At 36.3% G+C, this 24,996-nt stretch overlaps 1 long non-coding RNA gene across 1 annotated transcript in view; it reads left to right on the top strand.

The window, feature by feature from the left end:
* Positions 1–13,942: 13,942 nt before the first annotated feature.
* Positions 13,943–24,996, top strand: part of LOC103095800 (uncharacterized) — a 32,228-nt gene continuing 21,174 nt past the window's right edge. Inside the window, exons 1-2 of the long non-coding RNA XR_008913002.1 lie at positions 13,943–14,328; positions 20,628–20,740. This is a non-coding gene — a long non-coding RNA (uncharacterized LOC103095800). The remainder of the gene's footprint in view (positions 14,329–20,627; positions 20,741–24,996) is intronic.

Genomic DNA, 24,996 nt, shown 5'->3' with positions numbered 1-24,996 from the left:
AACTAGATTTGAGCCTGATTCAATACTGGGACCAAATCACTGACCATCTGCAGTACCTGTCAAAGCTCTCTGTATTTAAGGATGAAGTGATTGTGATGCCCATCCAACTGCATTTTATAAACTGAGAAAATGCACTGTTTGGTGACTTTGAGTGGCTGTGAACCTCACAAAAGATCCCATGCAGTGGTCTGCATGATAATCAGCAGAATGTCATCTGCAAATAGAACCATTTGGGCAATCTCATCTTCTATAAGGAACCTTTCCATTTGAACTTTGGAACCTCCTTGATGACAAACCTTAGTTTCCCTGCTTTAAGGCTCACTTATTATTACTAGCCAGAGACCACACACTTAAAAGAAATTGTAAAGATGATTTAAGAGTTGTGACTTAAAAATCTAGATTTAATTGGTCGCCAAATAAAATATCTAAGTCAGTCTGGCATTTTATGGTAATTTAATTAATATAGAGGGAAGGAATTAAGGAGAGGGAAGGAAGGGGATATAGGATTTCTCCTGCCTGGCCTGTGTCAGGGGGAATTTAAAAATCCCTTCCTCTAGGTCTCTGAAGAATATTAGAGGCTTATAAGAGGATAAAATTGGAAAGTAAAGGAGGAAAACTCAGCCAGAAACTCACCACCAAACCGGACAATAACTTGTAGCCACGCTAAGATGCCGAAAGGCTCAGCACACTCCTCTCAGCTAACTCTCCACCGCCAATAAGGGAAAGAGAGTGTTTTCAATCAAGAACTTCTTCGAGTTACTTGACCTTTTTGTGATTAATTTAACCTATATAGTTACTTAACACCTTTTTGTATTAGGATACTAAAAATAGACTTAGCTTAACGTTCTAGCTTCACTATAAGGTGAGAATTAACTTCATTGTTCAATCAGGAGATTACAACTTTATCTTCCCCTAAAGTAAGGTTTAAGTAGGGTGGAGTAATTTAAAGTTTACAGAATCATGTGAGATATTTATATTTGTTTAAGAGGAGAGCTATAAAGAAGAATTTTGTGTTATTGGGTCAAATACCGTTTATTTTGTAATCAACAAACAACATAGAGAAACTTTAAAATTCTTTACCACTTCATCACCATCCTCTGCCCTATTGATCAAAATTGTTACCATGGAAACAAGAGGGGCTAACAAGGAACCAAATTATGTATGATTGTATCCTTGAATATCCTTTCAATGTTAGGGCTAAGTAAACTTCCCTTTAAAAACTCTTCAAAGACCAATAAGTACCTCTTTTAGTTCCAATATCGAAAGTGAATTAACAAGTTGCTAGCCTGAGTCAGGCTTAACCTTTTCAGGTACCAAGAAAAATAATTATAATCCCTCTAATACTTGAAAATAGCTATCATGTGCCCTCTAAGCATTTTCTTTTCCAGGCTAAACATGTGCAGGAAATTATCCACAAGAGGCTGCCTGTGCCTTTCTCATCTTTTGATTAGTCTTCAGTGAAGTGGTGGCCCTTCTCACCATGACCACCCACTCTATGTGTATGAGGGGGCTGCTTCCCAAATGATACCCTGTCTCTTTTGACTGCCTAAAACATGTTACGGTCTCCCCTATGCTTAAAATACTCTCACTAGATTCTACCATTCTCTCAAACTATTGTCCTTTATCTCTCATCTTTCTCTCCTTCATTTCTTAATCAAACAATGAGAAAAAGCTATCTTCCCTCACTGTTTGACCTTCCTCTTCTATTGATACACAAAGCCTTGCAGACTGACTTCCAACTTCATTGTTCAACTGAAATGATATATCTTTATTTGAAAGTCTAATGGCCTTTTCTTAATCTTCACTCTTCTGAACCTCGGCAGCATTTGGCATGTTGGCCATCTCTTCCTGGATCCTCTTTCCTCCTTCTGCCTTCCTGACACTACTCTCCTTTTAGAATCTTCCTGATCCCTTCACAAGTCTCCTTTGCTGGAGTATCCAGTCATATTATGTACTCTTACTGTGAATACATGTAGGGTCCTCTATCCTGAGCCCTCCTCTCTTTTCTCTCAACATTCTCTCATTTAATCATTTTGTCAGTTCCTTTTGATTTAATTGCTACCTCTTTCTAGATGACTCTCAAGTCTCTCTCTATATCCACTCCTAGTTCCTTCTGAGCTCTACTCTAGCTAGAGTCACCCATTTGCCAATTGAACATTTCAAACTTGATGTCTAACAGGCATCTCAAATTCAACATGTCCAAAACAAAACTCATTTCTTTCCTCTTTCCACTATTCTTCCAAGCCTTCTCATTTGTTGTCAAAGATGGTGTACTACTAATTACTGTGCTTTGGAACCTCTATGTTATCTTTGACTTCTCAATCTCTTTCACCCCACATTTCCAATTAGTTGCCAAATCTGATTATTTCTAACTCTACAATATCTCTTGCATCCTTCGCCTTCTCTGTAGTAACACATCCACCAATCTAATTCAGACTCTCATGATTTCTAGATAGTCTCCTAATTGATCTCTTTGATTCAAGTACTTTCCCAGAGGAATCCACACAGTTGCTAAGGAGATTTTCCTAAAGCATTAGTCTGATCCCTACTCAATAAACTCCAGTGACCTCTAGCATCACTAAAACTCCTTGTTATTTTACTACAATTTCTTTTGCATGTAAAACCCTTCACATGCCCCACATTATCTTTCCAAATCTTTACACTGCTCCATTTCATTGTCTGAGTCTTAGCACAGAACACGTAATAAGAACTCAGTAAGTGCTACTCGACTTGCTTTAAGTATGGTCCAGCCAAAGTGGTGCACTTCCTTTTTTTTTTTAAATACTTTTCACCTTACTTCTTACCTCCCTGCTTTTCAACATTCCCCATCCTTGGAATTTTCTGTGGTCTCACTTCTGTCTTAGAATCTAATTTCCTTTAAGACTTAGCTCAAGCACCATTTTCTACATGAGGCCATTCCCAATCTTACTAGCTATTAGTGCCTCCCCCTACTCCTGGATTGCCTTATGTTTATATATATTATAAATATATATTCTAATAAAAATGGCTAACATTTATGTAGCACCTACCACTTGCCAGATAAAGTGTTAAGCAATTTAAATTATTATCTCATTTAATTCTCACAACAAATCTGGGAGATCGATACTATCATTATTCCCACTTTATAGATGAGGGAACTGAGGCAAAGAGAGGTCAAACAGTTAGGAAGTGTCTGGGGCAGAATTTGAACTCAAATATTCCTGATTCTAGACCCAGCACTGAATACATTGCATCACATATTGTCTCCCTTCAGTCTCCTTCAAGGCAGGAAGTACAAATTTTTTTTTTGTATTCATATTCTCAGAACCTATCAAAGTGACTAGCACAAACTAGGCACTTAATAATTGCTTGTTCAGGAACAGCTAGGTATACAATGGATAGGGTCCCAGTCCTCAAGACAGAAGGACCTAAGATCAAATTTGACCTCAGCCACTTCCAAGCTATGTGATCCTGGGCAAGTCACTTAACCCCTATTGCTTAGCCTTTGCATTTTTCTGTCTTAGAATTGATACTAAGACATAAAGTAAAGGTTTTTAGGAAAAAAATTGCTTGTTGACTGATAGTACATGCATAGACCATTTTTATAAAGACCTTATGAAGATAAGAAAGAAGACACATGACTCAGGAATTATTGATGTCTTCTTTGTCACTTTTTTTGGAGTAACAATGTTGTCAGTAATAATTTCTATTCTTTTGAAATCTTCCCTTTATAGGGATTTATGAAAATTTTTCTCTGAGTGATTCTAAAATTGGTTCATTGCTTCTTGTTGAGGAAGAAAATCTTTAATAGATTTTCCAGTAGCTAAACAGTAAAAGCAATAATATAGAGGTTTGTGCCCCTAGATCTTGCCAATTTGGCTATTTCTGTAAGTCTCTGAAATGATGTAGCGCAAATAATTCCTAAGGTAAATAGGAAGGATTTGTTCAGTAGATGCAAAAGTGTCTCTCATTTTGGAGGAGTCTTATGCTTTATTTTATGTATTTTCTGTAATGGGATCAATAAAAGCAGTTGCATGCCCAATGCTTATTTTGTACATTGAGAGTCCAGATGGGAATTGGGGATCCTAATATGTGCATTGGAGATATCTTAACATGAAGTATTCCTAAGCTCATCAGGAGATTTTTCCAGAGTAAAACTTTTGAGCACTGTAAGATCATAATATCAAGGATTCAATAAGAGAAATTTCTTTGTTACTCTGAGGTGCTCAGTAATACAGCAGCACCCACTCCTTCCTTTGTTTTTCTGCAGAGAATCTATGAACCCATTCATTTCATGGTGCTTTTCTTGCTTTCTGATTTAATTTTTCATGAGAATGTCAAAGCGTTGAGTTCTACTGAAATGAATTAACTCATTGGATACAGTACAAATAATGGAGCACTTAGAATACTAATAGTATATTTAATGTTTGTAGATGTTCTAAAAACTGAATAATTCTTAACACCACTTACTTCATTTTCAACCAGTCCACTGCCATCACCTCAGGCCTGAGATAGTTTTGTATTTTTCCGATCTGGTCTCAGACATTACCTAGCTATGTGACCTTGGACAAGTCACTCAATCCCCACTGCCTAGCCCTTACTGCTCTTATGCTTTGGAAATAATAAACAATATTGATTCTAAGTCAGAGAGCAAAGGCTTTTGTTTGTTTGTTTGTTTGTTTGTTTTAAGAAGAATAACAGCTCTACAAATGGTGGGCAAAAGGTAAGGCTTTTTGTTTACCATAAGCAAAAAATTCCCAAATCACCGGGGCAATCTACTAGTGATGAGCTTCTCTGTACATAATTATACGCGTTCTTGGACAGCAAGCTGTTGCAGGGACCATGGACACCCCACCCCCCTTTCCACTGAACCTTCAAAGTCTAAATAATGAGATAGTAGTAGAGGGTCTTCCTTCCTTCCTTCCTTCCTTCCTTCCTTCCTTCCTTTCCTTCCTTCCTTCCTTCCTTCCTTCCTTCCTTCCTTCCTTCCTTCCTTCCTTCCTTCCTTCCTTCCTTCCTTCCTTCCTTCCTTCCTTCCTTCCTCCCTCCTTCCCTCCCTCCCTCCCTCCCTCCCTCCTCCCCTCCCTCCCTCCCTCCCTCCCTCCCTCCCTCCCTCCCTCCCTCCCTCCCTCCCTCTCCCTCTCTCCCTCTCTCCCTCTCTCCCTCTCTCCCTCTCTCCCTCTCTCCCTCTCTCTCTCTCTCTCTCTCTCTCTCTCTCTCTCTCTCTCTCTCTCTCTCTTCTTTCTTTCTTTCTTTCTTTCTTTCTTTCTTCTTTTCTTTCTTTCTTTCTTTCTTTCTTTCTTTCTTTCTTTCTTCTTCTTTTCTTTCTTTCTTTCTTTCTTCTTATTCTTCTTGTTCTTGTTCTTCTTGTTCTTCTCCTCCTCCTCCTCCTTCCATTTTTCTTCTTAGGAAAAAAAATCCTTTCTTTCTGTGTTGGAATCAATAGTGTGTATTGGTTCTAAGGGAGAAAGAAGAGCAGTAAGGGTAGGCAATAGGAATTAATTTGACTTGCCTAGGGTCACACAGCTAGGAAGGGTTTGAGGCCACTTTGGAACCTAGGACCTCCTGTTTACAAGTCTGGCTTTCAATTCTGTGAGGCAGTTGCCTACTCATTGTTATTCAACATTGATAGAGGGAATTTCCTTATCTGGAATTCTCTGTACTAGTGAAATCAATGTTCTGATTAAAACACAAAACTGAAAAAGGGCTCAATCAGTGGAGATATTCACATCCTGTTAAGGAGATACAATCAGAGTCTTGAGCAGTGCTTTCATCATTTTGCCTGTGAATTGTTCAGGCTCAGTCTTAGTCACCCCTCTAAATGTAATATTGAGATGATGACTTTTGCTTAAAGCAAACACAAGTCCTTTTGGCTTCTTGGTACCCATTTGAATAGGCTGCCTCTTGAGCCAGAAAAATTCCCTGCCACCAGATATAAGCACTGGAAGCTCTATATCCTTGTAGAAAAGATTTATCCTTCCAGGAGCCTGTTGGACTAGATGACTTCAGTGATCTCTTCTAATGCTGAAGTTCTATTATTATTTTTCAATAGACATTCTACATATTTAGGTCTGCTTTGCATTGTTCCCCCGCCCCCCACTAGCATTGATTTTTTTAAAAATCCCTCTCATGTCTAATAGCCTGAAATCATGATATTTTTGTCCAATAACAAAATCCGTGCCCTAATAACACTTTAAGTGACCTAATTTTTAGTATCCTTCATTATTTTTCAGAAGTACAAAGAAATGTGGCAGGGAGAAGGATGTAGAAAGACATGAAATTCTGGTGTGAATTTACTCCCTTGGATAACTGGGAGCTTTATCTATCTAGTTGTATCTGGCATTTTTGTAGCTACCAATATTCATTGCATTTCTTAAAAGTGACCAAATACATTGAGTCTATAAATTTCACATCCCCTATGCCTATAATATCTCTAGTCAATGTTTCCTAAATGTGATACTTCATTTGTTTTCGATTGGGAATATATCCACTCAAAATATAATCTACCTCTCAGTCAACATGGAGCCTATTGAAGTTTAGTCTGCTGGCTAGAGTTAGCAGCTCAAATATCTGAATCAATGACATTGGATATAAAACAGTCTTAACATTTTAGGGCAATATTTTATTCCATGCCAGACTAATGGAAATTGTCGTAGACATGGAGACAGTCTCGAGGACTGAATACTATCTGGAGACCTGAAAAATTATAAACAGAAGCTAAATTATCACAGAGTTTGTCCAATTAATCAAGGAGGAGAGGTGTGAGAATAATTAGGCTCAATTTTTATCTGAGAATGTCAGAGTTGGAAGGGTCCTTAAGGGTAATCTAAGCTATCTCCAATCAAAGAAGGAATCACCTCTAACTATAAGACTCATTAGATAGAATGTTAATGGAGAAGTTATTGTCTTATTTCTTTATGAAGGCCCATGGGTTATACATTAGTAAACCAATTTTTATAAACCAATTTATTCTTATTTATACTGATAAATTTTGATTGGCATTCCCTTAATTTCCCTATGGATTCTTTCCTTTTTTCCCACTTGGAGAGCCATCTCTTTTAATAAAGTTGAAAAATTAAATATTAAAAGCAGTTCAACAAATTTAAAAAAGCATGTGCATTGTTGATATCTCAATATTAGAGAGCTGTCTAGACCACTGTTTATGTGACTTGATGTTTCAGAGGCAAATTTGGGATTCAGGCCTTTCTGGCTTAGAGTCTGGTTATCTCTCCATTATGTCACATTGTTCAAAGTGAGAGTTTTGAGTGAGACATGAAAAAATTCTGCAGAAATTTAAATCTATTATTTGGGAGGCATAAAATCCAATTAAGCCAATAATATTCTTTGAACACTTTAACACTTTTAGCACAAATGAGTTTGTCCAATTAGGTAGCCAGTCACTAGGTAATTGGGTAAAATTAAGGGTTAATGAGGGAAGTGGGGAGGGAGAAAAGCTGCCTGAAGAGTCCAGAAAAGTCTGGAGTGTGTTGTACTGCCTAGAAGGACAGGTCCAGATGGATAATTGTGGTGGGTGGGTAGGCCTGGGACTTTTCCAATTTCTTCCTCCTGCTCTCCCCGTAACTCTCCTCAAGCCTTAACTGTGCCCAATTATCTAGTGTCTGGAGGACTAATTGGATAAATATATTTGTTCTAAGGCAGAAATTCTTAACCATTTTTGTGTCAATGGATTATTTTGGCAATTTCATGAAGTCTATGTACTTTCTTTTTCAGAATAATGTTTCTAAATGCATAAAATACAGCAGAATTACAGAGGAAGCCAATTATATTTGTGATAGAGGTTTTGGACCTTTATCAGCTTCCTAAAATGGTGTCTCCAATATGGAGGCCACTAGAGAACTGCTGTTGGGAAAATTGGGATGATATGTAGAGGAAATGCCTTGAAGAAGTTGACTATGTAATAACTATTTCCAGTGAACTAATTACATGATGAACTCTGGAGCAACAGTATTCTGAGGATCCCCCTGGCCCTTTTGAATGCTCTACACTGTTGATCAATTGCAGAGCTCCCAAAGATCCCCCAAGATCATTAAGCTCAGCGTGAGGAGGCCAAGGTTTGGAGATCATTTTGAATCATTCCACTGCTAATCGAAGAGTCTCCTTTTCATCATGTAGTTGGCTGGTGAGGATCCACTATAGCTTGCTCTACTGTCTGTCTCTCACCTATCATCATAATTCTTCTAGGAAAAGATTTCTAGCTTCTTTCATGTAGAAATGCCACTGGAGCAGACTGATGGGCTATGCATATGTGCCAACCCCCCATTAAATATTACATATAGTTATGAAAATAAAATTCATAGGCTCAAGATGAAAAACTCTTATTCTAAGATAGCACAGCATAAGGTATTAGCATGAGGTACCTGGGTAGGCAGTGATAGAAATACTTCCTGAATGGCATGTAAGCAGCTAGCTAGGTATTGTACAGGACAGAATGGTGGATCTGGATTAAAGAAGACCTGCGTTCAAATCTAGCTTCAAATATGTGTGACCTCAAACTAGTCACTTAACCACTACTTGCCTCAGTTTCCTCAACTGTAAAATCTCCCTCATAGGGTTGGTATAAGATTCAGATGAGGATATTTATAAAGCACTTCCCCCAGTGCCTGGCACATAGTAGGCAGTAGAAAAATATTTACCCCCTTTTCTCCAGTGTGGAAGTTGAAGAAAATAGAAAAGGAATTGAACCTTTTATTTTTACTGTTTCTAACTAAATATTTTTCCTCATATTGAATTCTACTCCACAAGTAGTATTGAAAGGGATGATTATTTGAGGACATGGGAAAAAAATTCTCAGTGGAATTAAATAGGGAGAATCTCTTGGATTCCGACACTGACCAATGCAATGTATACTCAGACACTGGATATGCCTCCATATTTTTTTTTTCTCAGTAATGAGGTTGGGCTTGGGTTATAAAAGAAAAGAGAGATGAGGTAACAAAAAAAAAAGTGGGAGAAAATCAGATAACATTGGTGAGTACAGCCTGACTCCACTGACGTTTTGGGAAGGTGAGAAGGAAGAAAAATATTGGAGTAGAAAATAATCATGTTCTGCTGATAAAAGCAAAACAGGTGAGCTTGTTTCCAGAAGCTATTTGGCAAGTTTGAGAGTAGAAAGAGTATGATGTTTGCAATTAGAGAGTTGAACTTGAATCCTGATGCTTGCTTCCTAGCTGGCCTTGGTTCATGCCTCAGAAAGAGGAATTGTTACACTAAATAATATTTAAGATCTCTTCCAATTTTAAATTTCTCATCATGTGAGTTTATGAGGTCAGCTTTGCCTCAAGCACTGTAGGTCACCAACCTACTTTCTTTATTAGACAATCATTCTTTTCTTTAAAAACAAAAACAAAAACAACCCTTTACATTCTGTCTTTGAATCAATACTATATATTGGTTCCAAAGCAGAATAGAAAATGGGGATTAAGTGACTCGTCCAGGATCACATAGCTAGGAAGTGTCTGATACTGAATTTGAACCCAGGACCTCCTGTCTCTACACTTGGATCTTAATCCATTGAGCCACTAGCTGTCCCCAACAAACATTGCTTTTTAAAGGAAAAGGGAAAAATGTATAGAGAGAAGATGTGAAAAATATGAACAATTCTATTAACATTCCAAATTGTAAAATATATAAGGCAATCTTGACCTAGGAGTATAAATCTAAAGTTCTCTAGAACCTCAGAAGTTGTGAAGTACAACCCACTTTTTTTTTTAATTAAAGATGAAGAAACTGAGGCAAGATTAGAAGCAGGTTCTCTGACATCAGAACTAGTACCCTTTCCACTATATCTCATTGGCACCTGTAAGAGTCTTCTCAAATCTGAGGTCCCATGATTCTGTGAAGAAAAAGAAAGGAAGTCTTGGGAAATGGAAGGAGGACTGAATTTGAAGTCACAGAACCTGAGTTTGAATTCCAGCTCTATGGCCTTGGCCATTTTTTCTGTATGTGAATTTCCTCACCTGTAAACTGAAGGAAACTGAAGGGAAAAAAGTATTTATTAAGTTCCTGTTATGTGCCAGGCATTGTGCTAAGTTCTTTACAAATACTATCCCATTTGATTCTTTTAATATCTCTTCAAGGTAGGTGCTACTATTATTCCCATTTTTTAGTTGAGGAAACTGAGGCAGACTTGCCCAAAGTCACAGAGCAAGTAAGTGTAAGGGGCTGGATTTGCACCGAGGTCTTCCTGACTCCAGGCGCTAATACTCCATCCACTGCGTTGCCTAGGCTGTCTTTCCAACTAGAGGGTTTGAACTAGATGACTGATAATATCCCATTAGACCTCTAGTTCTATGAACTCACCAAATTTGTAGCTCCTAGTGGCACTATAGACTTCTTCCTCTAAACAGTTTATTTTTTTCAGTTTGCTTAAGTAGATTTTTTTAAACTTTCTAACTAAGGAGACCTTCATTTATTTTTTCCCCTGGAAGCTAATCTATGTGCTAGCTTGACCTGCATAAGAAATGAAGGCATATAATAAAGCCTAAAGTTGTTAAAATTCCACTCTTGCATTGAGCCAGGAGATGGTCTGTGGAAGATTTCCCTGGAAGGCCAAGTCCAAGAGGAAGTAAGAAGCAAAACAGAAATAAAGAGTATGTAGATATATGTGGTTTGAATGAACAGAGGCAGAGGCAGAGGTGACTGCTGGCCCAGGGACATCATCTCAAAGGTTGCCATGGTTTGGAAATGGCAATCAGCGCTTCATCCAGGAAAGGAATCATGGCAGGCGAGAGCTCTCTAGTAGAGACCGTGGCCCCTCCTTGGGGGTTACATTTTAGAGGATCTGAGGACAAAATCTCTGACGGCAGCAGCTTCTCTAGGCTTCTTTTGTCCAGAGGGAACATATTTCAATGGTCTTGTGTGATCATGCTCAAGAGTAGGCTTTGTACATTTATAGAAATCTGGGTCAAAAGGGGCCATATGGATTTCTTTTGCTTGGAGAGGAAGGACTGTGAGATCTGGGCAGGGAAACAGATTTTTTGTCTTCCTGGAAATTTTTGAACAGGTTTTCAACATAGATGAAAGAAAGAGGGCTGAGACTGAGGCAGGAAGGGAGAAGTTGGTATTTGAGGGCAAAGAAGGCTTCTCCCATCCCCTGGAAGAAGGGTAGTCCTGCAGAGATTTAGACGTGTGAGTTCTGGCTGGTCTCAGCATCAAAGCCTCTTAAGGGACAAATCACTTAGGATAGGCTGCCATTCCCTGGAGAGGGAAAGTTTAACTCCCCCCTCCCCCAGCTGTGCTAGCAAGTGCTTCTATATGTGTTTTGCTATTTCTTTAAGTTGTTTCTGGTTTTTATTGTTTTTAATATTAAAAACTCTGTAGTCTTATCATGGTTGCTTTGTGATGCATCTATATATTAGTTACATTTAGTGAGGATAATGGAAGGAGCCGGTAGAACTAGAAATTGATCAGAACATTAGAACTCTGTCCAGATGGTCAAGATTTTATGCTGACCTTTGTTTTCTGAGATGAAGGTGAGAAAAATGTCTTATTGTGATTTTTAATACATTTTTATAAAGCTACTAAGATGGCAGAGAGAAATAATATACGTGTCTGGAAAATAAAATCAAAACAACCCAAGCTTCCAGTGAGAGATGGATCATGACATGGAAAGTTATGTTTTGTGAGAAGAGAGGAGGAGGGGGAGAGGAGGAGAGGGGGAGAGGGAGGGAGGGAGGGAGAGAGAGAGAGAGAGAGAGAGAGAGAGAGAGAGAGAGAGAGAGAGAGAGAGAGAGAGAGAGGGAGAGAGGAGGGAGAGGGGGAGAGAGAGACAAAGAGACAGAGGGAAGAGAGAGGGAGAGGGAGAGAGAGAGAGAGAGAGAGAGAGAGAGAGAGAGAGAGAGAGAGAGAGAGAGAGAGAGAGAGGAGAGGGAGAGAGGAGGGAGAGGGGGAGAGAGAGACAAGAGAGACAGAGGGAAGAGAGAGGGAGAGGGAGAGAGAGAGAGAGAGAGAGAGAGAGAGAGAGAGAGAGAGAGAGAGAGAGAGAGAGAGAGAGAGAGAGAGAGAGAGAGAATGAGAATGAATACATTGGGGCCATATTGATTCCATTTTTTGTTCTTCATCATTAATGAAACTTGGCTATATTGGGTCATGATTTGTTGTAAAAAAAAAGTGTATAGGTTTGCATGCTATATAAGAATAGCAATCCAGAGCCTGAAGATCATCTAATAGCTAACACTTATTCAAAGCTTTAAGGTTTACAGATTGCTTTCCTCAATCCTCAACCCTGAGAAGTTGGAAGATTTTTCAGGTAAAGGAACCGAGGCTGTGAAAAGTAAAGTGACATGCCTAGCTTCACTTAGCTAAGATGTATCTAAGGTGGGATTTGATCTCAAATCTACTTGCTTTCAAGTGTAGCTCTCAATTTACTATGCTACATTGACAAAAATCATAGCTTTATTGAATTCCAGAGAGGAAAGGGGTCTTAGAGATCAACCTGTCAATTCTTTCATTTTATAAGTGAAATGAGCAAGGAAATAAAGTTCTAATAAGTCAGTTAATCTTTAGTCCATGCCTACTATGTGTACCAGAAACTGAGCTATGTGCCGGGGATAAAAGAAAGGTAAAAGCCATTCCTTGCTCTACAGAGCTCCCAGTCTAAAGGAGGGAGCAACACTCAAACAAATATGAACAAAGAAGATGTAGGATAGTTTGGGGATAATTGACTGGGAAAGGCATTTTTTAGATGATGGGATTTTAGCTGGCACTTGAAGGAAAGCTAAGGAACACTGGAGGCAGTGATGATGGGGGAGAGAATTCCAGGTATAGGGGACAACCATTGAAAATGTTCAGTCTGGAAGTGGAGTGTCTTGTTCAAGGAAGAGCAAGGAGATGGTTGTCACTGAATCAGAGTATGATGGGGTGAGGAAGAGGTAAGAAACCTGGGAACATGAGGAAGGAGCAGGTTTAAAGGGCTTTCAAATAAATTGACATCCAAAGTTGCACAGTTAGTTTTTTTAAAAACCTTTATCTTCTGTCTTAGAATCAAAACTATGTATTGTTTCCAAGGCAAAAGAGTGGTAAGGGCTAGGCAATGGAAGGGTTAAATGACTTGCTCTGGGTCATACAGCTGGGATGTGTCCGAGGCTAGATTTGAACCCAGGACCTCCCATCTCTAGACCTGGCTCTCAAACTACTAAACCATCCAGCTGTCCTGCACACAGCTAATTATTGGGAGAGCTGGGACCATACTTCAGTCTTGTCTCTTTGCTCAGTGTTCTTTTCAAACTATTATCCTGTTTCTAATGATTCTTTTCCTTCATTCCTATTTCTAATCAAGATTCCATTTTCCTCTTATTTTTCCTGAAAATGGACTTCTTTTTTTTTAAACCCTTAACTTCCATCTTAGAATTAATATGGGGTATTAGTGCCAAGGAAGAAGAGTGGTAAGGGCTAGGCAATGGGGTTAAGTGATTTGTCCAACTTGGAAATGTCTGAAGTCATATTAGAACCCAGGACTTCTGTCTCTAGGCCTGGCTCTGTCCATTGAGCCACATAACCCCCCTCTGATCATGGGCTTCTGAAAAAGTAGAGTTTCTCTCCTCTGGGTTCCCCAGGTCCTCTTCTGTGGAATCAGAAGTTATTGTGAGATCTGAAGATATTTTGACCTCTCCTCTTTTTTCCTCTCTTCATTTCCACTTGACTTCAGGAGAAATGAGAATTTGGAATAAACTTTTATACCTGTGGGTTTAAAATCCTCTAGGTAATTTGAACCATGTAAAGTGTTGGCATAAACTAAATGTATTCCTTTTTCAAGATGATCATGACCAATTTGGAAGAGCAAACATACCTTGTGACGAATTTCTTACCGAAGAGATTAGGGTCTTGGCTGAAACGACTTCTGATGGACAAACAAATTCATGTCACGTCTAGGACGCATGATCAGAAAGCCCATTCCGCTTTTAGCTAATCTATCATTCCCATTATTAGCAACATTCCTTCTCAATCTTGAGGCGAGGACAGATTTAGGAACCAAGGGTCACACGGGGTCACCAGTGAACTCCACTGCCCTTGAGGATTTTTAAGGCATTCCCCACTCCAGTACCATGCCGGGCACGAGAAAGCGTGGTCACAGAGCAGGGCTAATACAGGACCGTCAGCTACTGGTGCCAATCCAGTCCTTCCCAGAGAGATCAGCTTCATGCAGTCTATTTCAGGGAGGTGTGAATAGCGGACTAAGTACAAAAATAATCTGGAGAGACAGAGGAGGCATGTAGATCGGCAGAGATGGATTAAATGGTTTTTATGCCCATAATAACAACAACAACAGCAGCAGCTCATATCACTGTCATACTGAGAAGTTTGTAAAGGATGAAAGAGCCAGAAACAAATGTATGCATGTGTATAGATATATAGATATATAAGTATATGTATGTATTTGTGTATAGATGTATAGACATATAAACATGGGTACATCTATAGATATGTAAATATATCTTTGTGTATAGATATATAAGTATATGTATATATTTGTGTATAGATGTATAGATATATAAGTATATGTATGTATTTGTGTATAGATATATAAGTATATGTATATATTTGTGTATAGATATATAGACATATAAACATAGGTACATCTATAGATATGTAAATATATCTTTGTGTATAGATATATAAGTATATGTATGTATTTGTGTATAGATGTATAGATATATAAACATAGGTATATCTATAGATATGTAAATATATCTTTGTGTATAGATATATAAGTATATGTATGTATTTGTGTATAGATGTATAGATATATAAGTATATGTATATATTTGTGTATAGATGTATAGATATATAAGTATATGTATGTATTTGTGTATAGATATATAAGTATATGTATGAATTTGTATATAGATGTATAGATATATAAGTATATGTATATATTGTGTATAGATGTATAGATATATAAGTATATGTATATATTTGTGTATAGATGTATAGACATATAAACATAGGTATATCTATAGATATGTAAATATATCTTTGTGTATAGATATATAAGTATATGCATATATTTGTGTATAGATGTATAGATATATAAGTATATGTATATATTTGTGTTTAGATGTATAGATATATAAGTATATGTATGTATTTGTGTATAGATATATAAGTATATGTATAAATTTGTATATAGATGTATAGATATATAAGTATATGTATATATTTGTGTATAGATGTATAGATATATAAGTATATGCATATATTTGTGTATAGATGTATAGATATATAAGTATATGTATGTATTTGTGTATAGATGTATAGATATATAAGTATATGTATATATTTGTGTATAGATGTATAGATATATAAGTATATGTATGTATTTGTGTATAGATATATAAGTATATGTATGAATTTGTATATAGATGTATAGATATATAAGTATATGTATATATTTGTGTATAGATGTATAGATATATAAGTATATGTATGTATTTGTGTATAGATATATAAGTATATGTATGAATTTGTATATAGATGTATAGATATATAAGTATATGCATATATTTGTGTATAGATGTATAGATATATAAGTATATGTATGAATTTGTATATAGATGTATAGATATATAAGTATATGTATATATTTGTGTATAGATGTATAGATATATAAGTATATATATGTATTTGTGTATAGATATATAAGTATATGTATGAATTTGTATATAGATGTATAGATATATAAGTATATGTATATATTTGTGTATAGATGTATAGATATATAAGTATATGTATGTATTTGTGTATAGATGTATAGATATATAAGTATATGCATATATTTGTGTATAGATGTATAGATATATAAGTATATGTATATATTTGTGTATAGATGTATAGATATATAAGTATATGTATGTATTTGTGTATAGATATATAAGTATATGTATGAATTTGTATATAGATGTATAGATATATAAGTATATGCATATATTTGTGTATAGATGTATAGATATATAAGTATATGTATATATTTGTGTATAGATGTATAGATATATAAGTATATGTATATATTTGTGTATAGATGTATAGACATATAAACATAGGTATATCTATAGATATGTAAATATATCTTTGTGTATAGATATATAAATATATGTATGTATTTGTGTATAGATGTATAGATATATAAGTATATGTATATATTTGTGTATAGATGTATAGATATATAAGTATATGTATGTATTTGTGTATAGATGTATAGACATATAAGTATATGTATATATTTGTGTATAGATGTATAGACATATAACATAGGTATATCTATAGATGTGTAAATATATCTTTGTGTATACATATATAAATATATTTATATATTTGTGTATAGATATATAGATGTATAAACATGGGTATATCGATATAAATATATCTTTGTGTATAGATATATAAATATATGTATATATTTGTATATAGATGTATAGATCTTTGTGTATAGATGTATAGATATATAGGAAGATATGCATATATTTGCATATAGATGTATAGCTATATAAGCATATGTATATATTTGTATATAGATATATAAGCATAGGTATATCTATAGATATGTAAATATATCTTTGTGTATAGATATATAAATATATGTATATATTTGTGTATGTATACATAATATATATATATATATATATATATATATAGTACTAAAAATATTACTGCTACTACTACTAAATTCATATAGTGTTAGTGCCTTCTATGCCAGGCACCGTGGAAAGTGTTGTTTTTTAATAAATGTTTTCTAATTTGATCATTATAATAACCCTGTAAGGCAATGTTATTATCATCCCCAATTTATAGAAGAGGAAATTGAGGCAAACAAAAGTGAAGTGACTTGCCCAGGTCATACAGCTATTAAATGTCTGAAGTTAGATTTGAACTCAGATTTTCCTGACCCCAGGTTCAGCTCTCTATCAATTGTACCAACAGCTATTTGTATGTGTGTAGGTCTCTCTCTCTACACACACACACACACACATATCTATAATGTAGGCACATATGTAAATGCTATGTGTTTATATATGGATACAAACACATGTATATATAAATACATACACATACATACATGCACATATATGAAATACTATTATATATAACCATGCAGTTCATTAAACCTTTTTTATGCTAAAAAAATGGAGTCAGATTTTCATCCTTTGGAAGGCTAAATAAATCAGATTCAAGAAGTCAAATGTATGCCTAATATGAGAAATGTGTTGTGTAAGAAAGCAGGCATACAATGACAAAAATGAAATCATCCTTGCCTTCATGGGACTTATGCTCCTCTGGGGGAAACTATATGAATTAGGAAATGAAATAGGAAATTGACGTGGCCAGTGGAAAGGCTACTTTTCCTTTTATAGGTCCTTCTGGAGATGTCATTTTGTAATTCCCAGAAATAAAAACAAAAAGACCTTTTCTACATTTTTATTTTAATGGCCCAGAATTCTAAAGTGTGCCCTTCACTAAAATGAGAGACACAGGGTTTTGTGATCATGTTCAGGCCGCATCCCTTTGAGCTTTATGTCCTGACAATTACAAACTATAGATGATGGATTTAGAATGGCGAAGGATTTCATAGGCCATCTAGTCTAATCCCCTCATTTAATAGATGAGAAAACTAAGATTCAGAGGGGAAAGGGAAGCTGCCCAAGGTCACATAGGTAGCAAATAGGAGAACTGGGAGCCTTTGAACTCCGATCTTCTGACTTCAGAACTGCATGAATTATAGTGACATATATAACAATTATATAACAATTCTCAGTAAAATCTCCAAGTAAGGCTGGCTTTTCATTTGTACATGTGTAACATTACTAAATAGTAAAGAATGATTTCTTATCCCCATATTAAACTATTTAAAGACCCCTTTGGTGATGTGTAGAGCTTATATTTAAGAAAATTGGATTTATTAAACATCCATAGTGCTTTTGGGACTCTATGCTGAGATTTACACATGATAAAAGCAGTGTCTCCAATGCCCCAATGGCTGGTCAACAACAAATCAGTTAAAAATTGGTTGTAGTAGTCCAAATAGTTATACCTGGGAGCTGGACTAAGTTGATTTATTAATTTAATTTGTCACTTTACACTAAGTCATGCTATCAGTTTAGCCACGGTCACTGTGTCTAATTCTACAGACCCTGCCACAAGCTCTAATTGGAGAATGCTTTATTTTGACCATTTTGGTACTGAAGAAACTCTTTAGGAACAGATATAAAGTCAGGTTTCAGCCCTGCCAATCTTCCTTTCTCTAGTCAGTGAGTTTGATGAAAGCTCATTTTAATGAACACACCAGAGAGGCATCGTTGACTAGGAAGAGGGAGCTTTCAGCTTTGTATCGAGTCCAAGCGGGATGAGTTTTATGGGCTTTCACTATTTCTGCCACTTTGGCTAATGAAGGTCTTCTTTTGATAACATAATTAGAGCAAGAACAATTCCCTCATTAAATACAAAAAAATGAACAGTCTTGTACAGCAGTGTGCATTGTAGTATGAGAGAAAAATCATACAAATGTATTATTTGGCATATCAGTGTAAATGGGGAGAATTAAAGAAATGAGAACTAATCATGTTAGGGAAATTTTAATTCTAACTTCATAAATTTTAAAGGAAACTAATATAACCTACAGATACTCTAGAGATATCAAAAGACTAAGAAGCATCCAGTTCATCAAATAATAATTGATAAAGAACCAGAAGAGATATTAGTGATGATCAATTGTCATTCTACAGATGAAGAAACTGCAGATTGGAAAGGATAAGTGATTTATCTAAGGTCACACTTAGCTAAGGTCCTCTGACATTAAATCTGGCTATCATGCCAACACAGCAGATACAGTGTTTGCATACTCTATCCCCATGGTATTTGTGTCTTTTGGTTGGTAAATAGGACCCATGACCTTCCAGATAACTATAATAAAAACAATGGAGGACTCAGGCCATGTTCAGGGGGAAGAAAATAGTTTAATAACCCCATTTGGCATACTACCTGAGACAAATATGAAAAAAGTATGGAGTGGTAAATGGGGAGCCTCAAATGGAAATTTTAATATTTTTTAGAAGGCAAAATGGGTCTCTGAAGACTGAGGTGAAGGTGTAACGTGACCAAGTTAATACATTAAGATTGTTCTAGCAGTGGTTCTGAAGGGAACAAGAGGGGATAAAAGTTGAGGCAGGAAGACATGAAGAGTCTCTAGAATTAGTCCAGGAGAGTAGTGATGAGGGCTTGTCCTCCGATGATGGCATTGTCAAGAGTTTGTGGGGAACAGATATCAGAGAAGTAGAATTTAAAGGATTTGATTACCAATTAGATATAGGATATTAAGGAAGAATCAAAGAAAACACCAAGATTTTGAACATAAGAGACAGAGTAGAGATAATTAAAATAGCAAAGATAAAAAAAAGTTCAGATTGGGATAATTTGAGTTCTAGGTAGAGCTGTCTCTTAGAAAGTTTTCTGTGAGGTATGTTCCATCTCTCTCTCCCTCTCCCTCTCCCTCTCCATCTCTCTCTCTCCCCCTTCCCTCTCCTCTCCTCCTTTCTCTCTCTCTCTCTCTCTCTCTCTCTCTCTCTCTCTCTCTCTCTGTCTCTCTGTCTCTCTGACTCTGTCTCTGTCTCTGTCTCTCTCTCTCTCTCTCTCTCTCTCCCTACCCCCAGGGCCAGCACTCTATCCACTGTGCCACCTAGTTGCCCTGTTCTTTACCTTTTAGGTAGATGTGCTCTAAGATTATGTATGATTTTTTATGATGATGTATCGGAAAATATGGACAAGAGTCAAATAAAATTAGAAGGCATGAAATGGTTCTGATCTGCATTAGAAAAGGAAGTACCTTTTATATAGTCATTAAAAAATCATATAAATCAAAGGAACTTTCTAATGGAGGTGACTGAGGGATCTGTGATTGAATCTAGGCTATTTGATGTTTTGATCAATATCTTGCATAAAGGCATAGGTAATAAACTCATCAAATTTGCAGATGTCACAATCATGAGAAGGATAGTTAATATACTGGAACACAAAGTCAGGGTTCAAAAGGATCTTAACAGGTCAGGAAACTGGGCTTAATCTAATGAGATGAGATACCGTAAGGATAGATGTAAGTTCTCAAATTTGGGTAAAAAAACCCAACAAAACAGCTTCATAAGTGCAAGATGGAAAGAGCTGTTCTGAAAATGATCTGAGGGTCTTAGTAGGCCTCAGTAGACCACATCAGTCAGCAAAGTGATTTAGTAGTTAAAAAGGCTAATGCAGGTAGCTGCATATCTATGGTCCTTGCCATCAAGGGGGTGGATCTCTCCAACTGGGTAATTCTAAGCTGGATTGGGTTAAGCCCACTGGAGGACCACACTAAATTCAACATTAATATGGTGAGCCCCTGGAAGTAGGGGCCACCAGAATACCCAAAAAGGGGAGAACTGGCTCAGGCTAGAAACAGAAGTATGTCAGAGCTCTGGTACTAATCAGTAGAGGGACTGGGTCCAGGAGTAGTCCCTCTACTTCTAGCCTGAGTAAATATAGGAAAACCAAGTTTTTAAAAGAAGACAGTAAGGACAAAAGAACCTTAATGCTATTTGGGGTTTCATTAAGGGAATCGTAGCTTCCAGGAACAGAAAAGTAAAAGTTCTCTTGAATTCTGTCTTTATCAGACCTTATCTGGAATATTGAGTTTGATCCAAGAAGGAAAATGATGAACTGGAGAGCATCCAGAGGAGGGCAACTGTGATGATGAAGTCTTGTCTTGAGTCCATGTCATATGCAGGTAGGTTTAAGAAATTAAACATATTTTTTCCTGGAGAAAATTAGTCTCAGAGGGTAGAGCTAGAAGAAGGAAGCACTCTTCAAGTATCTAAAGAATGATCATGTGAAGGAAACATTGGACGTGTTTTATTTGGCTTCAGGGTGCAGTCCAGAAGTTATGGGTAGAAGTCACACATCTATACACTTAGATTTGATGCTATGAGCAATCTTCTAACAATCTGAACTCTCTGAAAGAGAAATGTTCTGCCTAGGGAAATGGTAGGCTCCTCTTTAGAGGTCTACCTCAGTTTTCCAATTACTATAAAATGGGGATAATAATGAAACCTACTTTCTAGGGTTGTTTTGATGATCAAATGGGATGACATTTTCAGTTTCTTGAATATAATACATATTTAATAAATACTCCATTCAAATCTATAGCCAGATTCTAAGAAATGAATACTACAAACATGAATTTTGAAGATGGCAACTGGACCTATAGTTTTACTGATAGAGTGAAACTTTGGTTTGGCAGCTCAGCATTTCCTTTGCAACTTATGGAGTTACCTAGAGCAGTCAGAGGTTAAATGATTTGCCCAAGGTCACATAGCTAATAGATATCAGAGGTGCCTCTTGACCCCAGACTTTCCTGGCTCTAAAACCAACTTTCAATCCATTATTCTCTTCTGGCTTCTATAGGGTTCCAACATAAAAAAGTCTATTAAATTGACGAAGAGTCCTCTTGTCATGACATGATAAGTCTTGAAACAACATAAAGCTCTCAAGAGAAATACCTTAATTTCTCTTTATGGTCTACAAGATCAGATACTTTATTATTAGGACAGACAATCACTCTTCATTCAACCTAAAAAAAATTCCTTTGTGTGATTCATCAACTTCGTAAAACTTGTTCTTTTCTCTAGCTTTCCTTCTACCTCATTGATCTTTGCCCCAAATATACCAAAATACCCTTCACTCAAAATCATTTTCAACTAGCAGAGATTTTTTTCATTAGTGTTTGACTGAGCGTGCATTTATCTTTTAATCTCTGTTCAGCCAAATGGACTTCAACGTAGTTAAACTCGTCATTGTGTTTAATGCAAGTCATTTCTCATGATCAATATTGATCACCACAGCTCTATTGATTAGATTGTGATAAAGAAGAGCTTTTAAAAAACAACAACTTGTATCCTAGTTATTGGTCACAATAGAGACACACATTGACTGTCTAGCATTTGGATGGAATTGGATGGATTGGATAGATGGATGGATGGATGGATTGGAAATGAATCAGGATGGATAGAGACACTGGCTAAGAGGTGCAAAATGTGTCATGTTGGAAATTGGAGACAGTTGATTGTAAATGTGAAGGAACACTCTGAAGGTTATCATCATCATCACTGACATGCTCATCCTCATCAATTTCTTTAGTATTTAAGGATGGCTGGTCTTGCAGCTTAAAACATCCTCATAGCAACTCATGTGTAATGGAAATGTTCTCGTCTATCTATCAGTGGCAGACTGTTTAGCTTGTACATTGAGATTTTGGGAGATAAACACTTTTCTATGCCTTAGTTTGTTGATCTTTATATGATTTGTCATCCCGGATGCTGGCAAAATATCTTGTTGAAAATGGTAAGACCATTTGTGAGTGAATGCCACCATATATGCTTTATAGAAGAAACACAGCACATTCTCATTTGGAGGAAGAGGAGAGTGAGAAGGAAAGAAAACTGTATGGAAATGAACCAAATGGAGCTTACAATACTGTCCTGGCCTCAAACTAGATGGACTTTCTGTCTTCATACTTCTTAGAGCACTTTATTCTTCAAATTTTAAAGCAGACTTTTACTTTATTAAAAACAAAACAAAATGATTTATTTTATTTTTATACCACTTACATTTCCCATCTCCCCCTTTCAGAGTTATCCTTGAATAAAAAAATAGTTCAGCAAAATTAACTTTATAGAAACTATAGAAATAAAGTGTGATATGGTAAGGAGTATTCCAAATGCACAGTACCCATCTTTGCAGAGGGCAGCTTTATATTTCTTCTTTGGGCTAAAGCTTGGTATTATAATGTCATAGTCTATTATCAAGCATTTGTTGAGTGACTAGTATGGCACGTGCTGGTGCTATGCTGAGTGCTGGCACACAAAGAATGGCAAAAGACAGTCCCTGTTCTCAAGGAGCCCACAGTACAGAATAAATTGAAGATAAGCAATAGAGGAAGACACTCGTATTAAAAGGTCAGGAAGAGCTTCTTTTATTTTATTAAAAAATTTTAAACCCTTAACTTTTGTCTTGATATTGATTGCATGGCAGAAGAGAGGCCAGGGCTAGGCAATTGGGGTTAAGAGACTTGCCCAGGGTTGCACAGGGTTGAACCCAGGACCTCCTATCTCTGGGCCTGGCTCTCAATCCAATGAGTCACTTAGCTGCCCCCCCCATTGAATCGATATCCTATGAATCGCATATCACATGTAGCCAAACACAGCAATTTAGAAAGTTAAGAACTCTTTCCTAACCAGTTACATTTTTCATTGTACAAAATAGCAAAATGTGTATGTACATGTGTGTGTTTGTGGGGTGAGAGGGTTATAAGTAGTTAGAGGAAACATACTGGTAGACTGATGAATTATATGAAAAATACAAAAATATGTTAGATTATTTAAAATATTTTGAGGGAGAAAACTTAGATACAATGTTGACCAAAATGAGTTAAGTTAAATGTGGATGCTTCTTTGTGAGTTAAATTATTCATTTATTTGGTTTTCATAGGTTCTCTCCTTAATCCTTTCCACTTCAGGATTGGTGGAACTTTCTTCATATTGGTGACAACTTTTTCATATCCATTTTTTTGTTCAATATTTATTTTCATTCTTTAACAATTGGCTTAAACACATGATGGCAGCAAGATGATGGTAGACTTGCAAAGAACTGTATTTCTGGCTATATTCATCAGCAAGTTTTTAAGCAAAGAGTTCAATGAAATTAAGGTAATGTAGTGTTGTTGGAAAGGCATTGGATTAAAAAGTCAAGATACTTAGGTTCTCTAAAACTAGCTCACTATATAACCTTGGGCTACTCATCTAGATTCTCTGGGTAATTTTGAAAATGCATTTTCTAAAGATAAGAATTATTTAAAAATTAAAAATTAGGGGTTTGGATAAGAAATTATCTCCAAAGTCTCTTCCAGCTCTAGAAATCGGTGACTTCAAGTAAGTAATGAAAAAAAAAAAACGAGTTGGATTGGAAGGCAAATAAAAGATACTGATATAAATGAATCAGAGGTCTCCAACTATTTATACTGCGGTCCCTGTATTTCAGGAAACCCTCCTTCTTCAGAAGGAGTCTCATAAGATAATAGTTACTTGAAATTTCTCTATATTTGGTAATTTCACAAACTTACAGATTAACTAGAGAGTCTAAGTGACTGGTCCAAGGTCATATAGTAAGTTAGCTTTAAAGACAATACCAGAACCCCAGTACCAAGGTCCTCCCCATAATTCTTCATTGCCTCAAACCTCCCAGTGTACCAGTTAATTCTCTAAGTCTATACAAGAATGATAATATACACAGGTCTGCCCTTCCTTCTTTCTTCCTCCCCTCAAAAAAAGAAAGAACTAGAGAGAATAGTCAAGGTAATCAAAATGTCTTAGACTCTAGGCTTGGGGATTGTATTAATATTCTCACTTTTTGAATGCCAAAAAGACATTCAAAGTTGATACTTGCATCATTTGACCTGCAAATTCAGTAGCTTCTTTTGGTAAATGACACCTTTATGGTCTTGTTATAAGATGTTTTTTGGAACAGAGCAAACACCGTTTAGTCAGTTTTGGAAGTACTCTATGAGTTCTGACTAATTATCTTGCTAATGGATTCAATGTTATTATGCTAACAAGAATTTTTTTAAAGACCTCTGGATACTTATGGTTTATTAAGAGAGTCTATGCTGGGGCAACATGACCCTAGGAACAATTATTTAGTAGTTATTCCAATTAGTAGTATACCAGTATCTTTCAATCCCGATTTACATAAAGATGTGATGTAATTTTCAAGATGAAAAAATCTGGCCCCTCTTTTTGCCCTGCTCCTTTTTTGAACCTGATTTCCATATGATCTCATTTGGACCATTCCTTTTGCTGTTTTTCTTCTTCTTCTCCCTCATTTACCATAAAATCATTAGAAATGGAGACGTAATCCAGTTTGGTGAAAGGTAGATTGTAATATTCTTTCTTGGCACATGGGTAGGGATGGATGCTCTCCATTAAGCAC

The sequence above is a fragment of the Monodelphis domestica genome, chromosome 6 (genome assembly GCF_027887165.1).
Source record: "Monodelphis domestica isolate mMonDom1 chromosome 6, mMonDom1.pri, whole genome shotgun sequence".
Taxonomy (NCBI): Eukaryota; Metazoa; Chordata; class Mammalia; order Didelphimorphia; family Didelphidae; genus Monodelphis; species Monodelphis domestica.
Note: the sequence above shows the minus strand (reverse complement) of the source record. Positions and strands in the feature narration are given on the sequence as shown.